General features: G+C 50.8%; 1 pseudogene across 1 annotated transcript in view; it reads left to right on the top strand.

Moving 5' to 3' along the window:
* LOC147084094 (uncharacterized) overlaps positions 1-9,477 on the top strand; it is a 445,069-nt pseudogene extending 435,592 nt beyond the window's left edge. The window contains exon 3 of the transcript XR_015075925.1: positions 8,099-9,477. The product of XR_015075925.1 is annotated as an uncharacterized LOC147084094 (transcript). The remainder of the gene's footprint in view (positions 1-8,098) is intronic.
* Positions 9,478-10,472: the final 995 nt, after the last annotated feature.

A 10,472-nucleotide genomic window follows, 5' to 3' on the forward strand; every position in this document is an offset into this window, starting at 1 on the left:
GGATTGGGGGCAAGGTATTGACTTGGATAGAGAACTGGTTGGCAGACAGAAAGCAAAGAGTTGGAATAAACGGGTCTTTTTCCGAGCGGCAGGCAGTGACTAGTGGGGTACCGCAGGGATCGGTCCTTGGACCCCAGCTATTCACAATATATATATTAATGATCTAGACAAGGGAACTAGATGTAATATCTCCAAATTTGCAGATGACACAAAGCTGGGTGGGCGTGTGTGCTGTGAGGAGGATGCCGAGAAACTACAGGATGATTTGGACAGGTTGGGTGATTGGGCAGAAGCATGGCAGATGCAATATAACGTGGATAAATGTGAGGTTATCCACTTTGGTGGCCAAAACAGGAAGGCAGATTATCATCTGAATGGCAATAGATTGGGAGAAGGGGAAGTGCAACGAGACCTGGGTGTCCTTGTGCACCAGTCACTGAAGGTAAGCATGCAGGTGCAGTAGGCGGTTAAGAAGGCAAATGGTATGTTGGCCTTCATAGCGAGAGGGTTTGAGTACAGGAACAAGGATGTCTTGCTGCAATTGTACAGGGCCTTGGTGAGACCACATCTTGAGTATTGTGTGGAGTTTTGGTCGCCTTATCTGAGGAAGGATGTTCCTCCCGTGGAAGGAGTTCAGTGAAGATTCACCAGGCTGATACCTGGGATGGCAGGAATGACGTATGAGGAGAGATTGGGACGATTGGGCTTGTACTCGCTGGAGTTTAGAAGAATGAGAGGGGATCTCATTGAAACTTATAAAATTCTGACAGGACTGGACAGACTAGATGCAGGAAGGATGTTCCCGATGGTCGGGGAGTCCAGAACCAGGGGTCACAGTCTAAGGATAAGGGGTAGGCCATTTACATAGATACATAGATACATAGAAGATAGGAGCAGGAGTAGGCCATTCGGCCCTTCGTGCCTGCTCCGCCATTCGATGAGATCATGGCTGATCCTTTAATTCAGTATCCCGTCCCCGCCTTCTCTCCGTAACCCTTAACCCCTTTTGCCCGTAGAAATATATCTAATTCCCTCTTAAATATATTTAATGAGCTGGCGTACACTGCCCTCTGTGGCAATGAGTTCCACAGGTTCACCACTCTCTGAGTGAAGAAATTCCCCCTCATCTCTGTCCTAAATGGTTTAGCCCTTATCCTTAAATTATGTCCTCTAGTTCTGTTCTCACCCGCCAAGGGAAACATTCCTTCTGCATCCAGTCTGTCTAGACCTGTCAGAATTTTATACACTTCTATGAGGTCCCCTCTCAATCTTCTAAACTCCAGTGTGTACATCCCTAAACTACATAGTCTCTCCTCATAGGTCATTCCCGCCATTCCTGGTATCAGCCTGGTGAATCGCCGCTGCACCCCCTCCATGGCAAGAACATCCTTCCTCAGATGAGGCGACCAAAACTGTACACAGTACTCGAGGTGTGGTCTCACCAGTGCCCTGTACAGCTGCAGCAAGGTATCCCTGTTCCTGTATTCTAACCCTTTTGCTATGAAGGCCAGCATACCGTTTGCCTTCTTGACCGCCTGTTGCACCTGCATGCTCGCCTTCAGTGACTGGTGTACAAGAACACCCAGGTCTCTCTGTACTTCCCCCTCTCCCAATCTATTGCCATTTAAATAATAATTTGCCCTCCCGTTCCTGCACCCAAGGTGGATAACTTCGCACTTGTCCACATTATAGTGCATCTGCCATTTATCCGCCCAATCGCCCAGTCTGTCCAAATCGCTCTGGAGCTTCCTGGTCTCTTCCTCTGAGCCCACCCCCCCTCCTAGTTTAGTGTCGTCTGCAAATTTGGAAATGCTGCATCCGACTCCCTGATCCAGGTCATTAATGTAAATTGTGAACAGCTGGGGGCCCAGGACAGATCCCTGTGGTACCCCACTTGTTACTGCCTGCCATTCAGAAAATGAGCCGTTTATTCCAACTCTCTGTTTTCTATCTGACAGCCAGTTCCCTATCCACGCCAAAACTTTCCCCTTTATCCCATGAGCCTCAATTTTCCATGCTAATCTTTTATGTGGGACCTTATCGAAGGCCTTTTGGAAGTCCAGGTACACCACATCTACTGGCTCTCCCCCATCTATTCTACCAGTTACTCCCTCAAAAAATTCCAATAGATTAGTCAAGCACGATTTACCCTTTGTAAATCCATGTTGACTCTGTCCTATCCTGTCCCCATTTGCTAAGTGCTCCGCTATTTCATCCTTAATGATGGACTCCAGCATTTTGCCCACAACTGATGTAAGGCTTACAGGTCTGTAATTACCTGCTTTTTCCCTACCCCCCTTTTTGAATAGTGGGGTAACGTTAGCTACCCTCCAATCCATCGGCACTGTTCCCGAGTCTAATGAATTCTGAAAAATCATCCTTAGTGCATCCGCTATCTCTAGGGCCACCTCCTTCAGTACCCTAGGATGCATGTTATCAGGCCCTGGGGATTTGTCCACCTTCAATCCCTTTAGCTTCCTTAACACCATATCCTTAGAGATATTGATTTGCGTCAGTTCCTCCTTTGCCAATGTCCCTATTTTTCCCGATATCCCAGGGAGGTTTTTTGTGTCTTCCTTCGTAAAGACTGACCCAAAGTATGCATTTAGTTGATCTGCCATTTCCTTATTTCCCATTATATATTCCCCCGTATCTGACTGCAATGGACCAACTTTGGTTTTCACCAGTCTTTTCCTTTTGATATACTTATAAAAGCTTTTGGAGTTAGTTTTTATATTTTCCGCCAGCTTGTTTTCGTAAGCTATTTTGCCCCTCTTGATTATGCCCTTTGCCCTCCTTTGCTCTATCTTAAACTGTTCCCAATCTTCCGCTCTGGCGCTTTTTTTGGCTATTTTATACGCCCTATCTTTGGATTTTATGCTGTCTCTAATTTCCCCTGTTATCCACGGTTGAGTCACCTTTTTAGATTTCCTTTTATGCCAGATTGGTATAAACAATTTTTGCAATTTTGTCATTCTATCTTTAAATGTTTGCCATTGTTTATCTACCTCCAGTCCTCCCAGGAACGTTGTCCAATCAGACCTACTCAGTTCCCGTCTCATGGCATCATAATTCCCCTTGTTTAAATTCAGGACCTTAGTCTCTGAGTCAATTTCTTCGCTCTCCATTTCGAGTGAGAAATCGATCATGTTATGATCGCTCTGACCCAAGGGTCCCCGTACAACAAGATTACTGATTAGTCCCTTCTCATTGCACAGTACCCAGTCCAATATAGCCTGTTCCCGAGTTGGTTCCTCGACATATTGATCCAGATAACCATCCCTCAAACACTCAAGGAATTCCTCCTCCTCATTATTTTTACTGATTAGGCTAGTCCAATCTATATGTAAGTTAAAGTCACCTATGATGACAGCTGTGCTCTTATTGCACGCTTCTCTAATTTCCCTTGTGATGCCCTCCCTAACCTCTATTTTACTATTTGGAGGCCTATATACCACTCCTATTAATGTTTTTCGCCCCTCGCTATTTCTTAGCTCCACCCATATAGATTCTGTATTAACTGAGTTAATATCCTTCCTTTCAATTGCATTTATCCCCTCTTTTACTAGCAATGCTACCCCTCCTCCCTTTCTTTTTTGTCGATCCTTCCTAAATACTGAATACCCCTGTATGTTAAGCTCCCAGCCCTGCTCACCCTGCAACCATGTTTCCGTAATCCCAATTAGGTCATAATTATTAACCTCTATTTCCACAGTTAATTCATCTACCTTGTTCCTGATGCTTCTCGCATTAAGGTATAAAACCCTCAGGCTTTTTTTATGCTCACATTTTTTATGAATTAGTTTGGCCCTTTGTTTTTTGTTCATCACCCTTTTATCATTTATTTCTGTCTGCCTTTCACTTTCCTCTATTTCACTACATAGGTTTCTAGCCCCCTGCCATACTAGTTTAAATGCTCCCGAACTGCTTTATCAAAAATTACCCCGAGAACATCAGTTCCATCTCTGCACAGGTGTAGACCGTCCCTTTTGTATAGGTCACACCTACCACAAAACTGGTTCCAATGCCTCAAAAATTTAAAACCCTCCCTCTTACACCACTGCTCAAGCCACGTATTTAGCCTAACTATCCTGTTCTCTGTACTCTTACTAGCACGTGGCACTGGTAGTAATCCAGAGATTACTACCTTCGAGGTCCTACTTTTTAGCTTGGCTCCTAACTCCCGAAATTCTACTTGTAGGACCTCTTCCCTTTTTTTAGCTACGTCGTTGGTACCAACATGTATCACGACAACTGGCTGTTCCCCCTCCCCCTCCAGAATGTTCTGCACCCGCGCCGAGACATCCTTGACCCTTGCACCAGGGAGGCAACATACCATCCTGGAGTCTCGGTCGCGACCACAGAAACCCCTATCTATTCCCCTTACAATCGAATCCCCTATTACTATAGCCCTGCCACTCTTTTTCCCTCCCTTCTTTGCAACAGAGCCAGTCATGGTGCCATGAGCCTGGCTGCTGGTGCCTTCCCCCGATGTGTCACCCCCCCCGACAACAGTACCTAAGGCGGTGAACCTGTTGCTAAGGGAGACAACCCCAGGGGATTTCTGCACTACCTTCCTGCCCTTGCTCTGCCTTTTGGTCACCCATGTACTGTCTACGCTGGCCTTAACCTGCGGTGTGACCAACTCACTAAATGTGCTATCCACACCCCTCTCAGAATCGTGGATGCTCCAAAGTGAGTCCATCTGCAGCTCAAGGGCCGTCATGCGGTCCCACATGAGCTGCAGCTGGACACACTTCCTGCACATATAGTCGTCAGGGACACAGGAAGCGTCCCTGATTTCCCACATGTTACAGGAGGAGCATGACACAGGTCCGAGCTCTACTGCCATGACTTAACCCTTATATTACTTTTAATTTTCTAGTTTTAGTTTATTTATCGACTTTTGTTTTCCCGAAGCTTACTTAGACCAATGTATACTGTACTCCTCTTATTCCTTTTTAAACTAACCAAATCCCACTAGTTTTGGTTTTACTTCCTAGGAAGGTTTGAGGAAAGTACTTACCAGTTAGTCTTACCTCCCTGGTCTTTCGCTGACTTCCTGGTCTTGTGTCTCCTTGGTCCTACGTCGACTTCCCGCTCCTCCTGGTTCCTGCCCTGCTGAAAAGAAACTGAGACCAAAAAATTTGTGACCTCTGTTTTTAGACAGCTGCTAAAAGACTACTAGGTTAGAGGAGGGGGGCGGTGGGGGTTCCTACTCTGTAGGAACTCGGGTTTAAGCCACCACCCTCCTTAAATACCTTTCACCTGGGTGCTTCCCACCAGGTCCGCTTCTGAAAAAAAGCTCAAGAGCTGGACTTCCGCCTCAGCTGTTTTTTAAATGGCCCCGAGTCTCGCCGACTGCTGCCTCTCCGCTGCTGCTCTCTCCCGACTGGTCTCGGGCCTCGCTGGTCGCCGGGTTTCCTGCCGAGCTCCTCCTCGCTGCTCCCGCTGGTCCCGACTGGTCTCGGGCCTCGCCTCTCTCCGGTTTTTATACCGGTCTCACACTGCTCCCGACTGGTCTCGGGCCTCGCTGGTCGCCGGGTTTCCTGCCGAGCTCCTCCTCGCTGCTCCCGACTGGTCTCGGGCCTCGCCTCTCTCCGGTTTTTATACCGGTCTCACACTGCTCCCGACTGGTCTCGGGCCTCGCTGGTCGCCGGGTTTCCTGCCGAGCTCCTCCTCGCTGCTCCCGCTGGTCCCGACTGGTCTCGGGCCTCGCCTCTCTCCGGTTTTTATACCGGTCTCACACTGCTCCCGACTGGTCTCGGGCCTCGCTGGTCGCCGGGTTTCCTGCCGAGCTCCTCCTCGCTGCTCCCGCTGGTCCCGACTGGTCTCGGGCCTCGCCTCTCTCCGGTTTTTATACCGGTCTCACACTGCTCCCGACTGGTCTCGGGCCTCGCTGGTCGCCGGGTTTCCTGCCGAGCTCCTCCTCGCTGCTCCCGCTGGTCCCGACTGGTCTCGGGCCTCGCCTCTCTCCGGTTTTTATACCGGTCTCACACTGCTCCCGACTGGTCTCGGGCCTCGCTGGTCGCCGGGTTTCCTGCCGAGCTCCTCCTCGCTGCTCCCGCTGGTCCCGACTGGTCTCGGGCCTCGCCTCTCTCCGGTTTTTATACCGGTCTCACACTGCTCCCGACTGGTCTCGGGCCTCGCTGGTCGCCGGGTTTCCTGCCGAGCTCCTCCTCGCTGCTCCCGCTGGTCCCGACTGGTCTCGGGCCTCGCCTCTCTCCGGTTTTTATACCGGTCTCACACTGCTCCCGACTGGTCTCGGGCCTCGCTGGTCGCCGGGTTTCCTGCCGAGCTCCTCCTCGCTGCTCCCGACTGGTCTCGGGCCTCGCCTCTCTCCGGTTTTTATACCGGTCTCACACTGCTCCCGACTGGTCTCGGGCCTCGCTGGTCGCCGGGTTTCCTGCCGAGCTCCTCCTCGCTGCTCCCGCTGGTCCCGACTGGTCTCGGGCCTCGCCTCTCTCCGGTTTTTATACCGGTCTCACACTGCTCCCGACTGGTCTCGGGCCTCGCTGGTCGCCGGGTTTCCTGCCGAGCTCCTCCTCGCTGCTCCCGCTGGTCCCGACTGGTCTCGGGCCTCGCCTCTCTCCGGTTTTTATACCGGTCTCACACTGCTCCCGACTGGTCTCGGGCCTCGCTGGTCGCCGGGTTTCCTGCCGAGCTCCTCCTCGCTGCTCCCGCTGGTCCCGACTGGTCTCGGGCCTCGCCTCTCTCCGGTTTTTATACCGGTCTCACACTGCTCCCGACTGGTCTCGGGCCTCGCTGGTCGCCGGGTTTCCTGCCGAGCTCCTCCTCGCTGCTCCCGACTGGTCTCGGGCCTCGCCTCTCTCCGGTTTTTATACCGGTCTCACACTAGGACAGAAATGAGGAGGAATTTCTTCACCCAGAGAGTGGTGAACCTGTGGAATTCTCTACCACAGAAGGCAGTAGAGGCCAATACATTAAATATAGTCAAGAAGGAGTTGGATATATTTCTTAAGGCTAAAGGGATCAAGGGGTATGGGGAGAAAGCAGGGACCGGGTACTGAACTTGGATGATCAGCCATGATCGCATTGAATGGTGGAGCAGGCTCAAGGGGCCGAATGGCCTACTCCTGCTCCTATCTTCTGTGTTTCTATGCTTCAGTTTGAGCTGGAGTGGAGATGGAGGAGAAGCTGCTGGGTTTAACCCCCAGTACTTCTGAGCCCAGGAGGACCCAACAATTTCCAATGTGAGACTGTCAAGGGAGGTGGATTCTAGGGGAGATCAGGTTGTTACACAGACACTGTCCGTACAATGTAAAAGAGTATTGTTTTAGGAACAAGTATTTCTGTACAGGCTTTTAATCCAGTTTACATCTACAGATTTGTTTCAATTCATTCTTGGGATGTGGGAGTCGCTCGCAAGAGCAGCAAATATTGCCAATCCCCAGTTTCCTGTTGAGAAGGGGGTGGTGAGTCACCTTCTTGAACTACTGCAGTCCGTGTGGTGAAGGTATTCCCACAATGTTGTTCGGTAAGGAGTTCCAGGATTATGATCCAGCAACGATGAATATGTCTGAGTCAGGATGGTGTGTGACTTGGCGGGGAACTTGGATGTGATGGTGCTCCCATACAACAGCTGCCCTTGTCCTTCTAGGTGGTGGAGGTTGTGGGTTTTGGAGGTTCTATCAAAGTTCTGGTCGAGTTGCAGATGTATAAAGTTCCTTTCCTTCGCCCCCTCCCCCTCCCACCTCTCTCTCTCCTCCCATAGAGGCCAGAGTCTTGTGTAGGCCCAGACCAGGTGGCGGATTCCCTTCCCTGAGGGACATCAGTGAACCAGTTGGGTTTTTATGACAATCTGGCAGCTTTCATGGTCACTTTTTTCTAGTGCCGGCCCCACAATTGACCAGATTCATTGAGCTCAGTTTCACAACCTGCCTTTGATTTCTTGTGGGTTGTCTCTCACACTCCCTGTTTTAAATTCATTTTACAAGGCACTGGAAGGGGAGGATTTACAGACGGTAAGCTCAAACCAAACATCACTTCAAGATCTGACAGAGTCACTCGACTCATCGGATCTGAATATCACCGGCCTCTGAACATGGAAGCAAAAAGCACCGTTCACAGTGGGGAGAAACCGTTCACATGTTCTGTGTGTGGACGAGGCTTCAGCCGATCCTCTGGCCTATCGAGACACAAGCACAGTCACACCGGGGAGAGGCCGTTCACCTGCTCTGAGTGTGGGAAGGGATTCACTCAGTCATCCCACCTACTGACACACCAGCGAGTTCACACCGGGGAGTGGCCATTCACCTGCTCTGAGTGTGGGAAGGGATTCACTCAGTCATCTGAACTTCAGACACACCAGCGTGTTCACACCGGGGAGAGACCGTTCACCTGCTCTGAGTGTGGGAAGGGATTCACTAATTCATCCAACCTGCTGAGACACCAGCGAGTTCACACTGGAGCGAGACTGTTCACCTGCTCTGAGTGTGGGAAGAGATTCACTAATTCATCCAATCTGCTGATACACCGGCGAGTTCACACCGGGGAGAGGGCGTTCACCTGCTCTGAGTGTGGGAAGGGATTCACTAATTCATCCCACCTGCTGAGACACCAGCGAGTTCACACTGGGGAGAGACTGTTCACCTGCTCTGAGTGTGGGAAGGGATTCACTAATTCATCCCACCTGCTGAATCACCAGCGAGTTCACACTGGGGAGAGGCCGTTCACCTGCTCTGAGTGTGGGAAGGGATTCATTAATTCATCCAACCTGCTGAATCACCAGCGAGTTCACACTGGGGAGAGGGCGTTCACCTGCTCTGAGTGTGGGAAGGGATTCACTAATTCATCCAAGCTGCTGAATCACCAGTGAGTTCACACTGGGGAGAGACCGTTCACCTGCTCCGTGTGAGGGAAGGGATTCACTCTGGCATCCAAACGGCTGACACATCAACAAGTTCACACTGTGGAGAGGCCGTTCACCTGCTCTGAGTGTGGGAAGGGATTCACTCTGGCATCCAAACTGCTGAAACACCAGCGAGTTCACACTGGGGAGAGGCCGTTCTCCTGCTCCATGTGTGGGAAGGGATTCACTCAGTCATCCGACCTGCTGAGACACCAGCGAGTTCACACTGGGGAGAGGCAGTTCACCTGCTCTGAGTGTGGGAAGGGATTCACTGAGTCATCCAACCTGCTGACACACCAGCGAGTTCACAAGTGACTGCAGGGGTTGGATTCTGCTGTTATTGCTGCTGTTAATCACATTCAGGACTGAACCATATTCATTCTGACAGTTGGGGTTTGTTTCTGCTGATGTTAATAACCCCTATAACTGGGCTGGAGTTTAATATTCTGGATAGATGTCAAATAAACGAGCTTTGTTTTAAACACATTATTGTAGATTTCCTTCTTTCCCACCTGAGTGTTTAGCATCACCTGGCTGGAGCTCAGAAAGGACAATCTGGGGGAGGATTGTACAGCAGGAACAGAACTCCAGCCTGGACACAGTCCTTCAGGGCCACACTGAGAGGGGCAAACGGCACTTTAGTCTTTCTTGTCTCTCTTCACTGACAGCAAAGTTGCCGTGCGGGTTAATCTCGAGGCGGGTGAGAAACATGTCCCAGCCGCTCTCTGCCATGGTTCAGAGCTCCTAGGCACGGAACAGAAGGCTCCTTTAGGAATGTACCCCAGTGCTTTTTTTTTAATGGCCTTATTAACGTGTGTCGCTACTTTTAGTGATTTGTGTATCTGTATCCCTGGATCCCTCTGCTCCTCCAGCCCATTTAGACTCTTAGGGGGAAATTCGGTGGCGCCCCCTATGGGTTGCTAATGTCACCGGGGTTAATTTTAGTGCCCCGAAAAAGTTAGCGCCCCTGCGCATTAAATTTAGTGGTAACGCCCCAGGCAGGGTGCTACTGGAAGCACTCCCCACCCTCTTGAGGCGCGACCAGTGAATTTCACGGTGCTTCATGTAACAGCGCCACGCCCGTCGGCACATAGCACCGTGTCATAGCAGACCTCCCTCCCTGATTAAAGGGGAGGAGCCTAGCACTGCGCACACCAGGGCCCTGCTGGACCACCAGGGAGCGGGGTGTCGGATCAAGAGGAGCGCCGGGCTGTGCGATCACGGCCGACACCCCGAAGAAGAAAGGAGAAGGGGGCAGGTGCTGGCAGTCGGCCAAAATAAAAAGTTGCCGCCGACACCTGCCCTTTAAAGTGGCGCCGCGGCGGCTGCAAGAACGACCCTTGACCCTGTCAGACATATCGCCCGGCAATAGGTATGGGGTCGCAACCCAAGGCGATGACGTCATTGCCGGCGCTAACCTCCCGCTGAATATCACGGGAGGCGCAAAGCAACCCAATTTCTCCCCCTTGTCCAAGTAGTGTGTGGCCTCCTTATTCTTCCCACCAAAACACACCACCTCACACTGACCTATAGTGAAATTCATTTGCCAATTACACGCCCATTCTGAAATTTATTAATATCTTCTTGCATTTTGTCTTCC

This window comes from Somniosus microcephalus, unplaced genomic scaffold (assembly GCF_052327205.1).
Source record: "Somniosus microcephalus isolate GS21.2 unplaced genomic scaffold, FLI_Smic_1.0 scaffold2, whole genome shotgun sequence".
Taxonomy (NCBI): domain Eukaryota; kingdom Metazoa; phylum Chordata; class Chondrichthyes; order Squaliformes; family Somniosidae; genus Somniosus; species Somniosus microcephalus.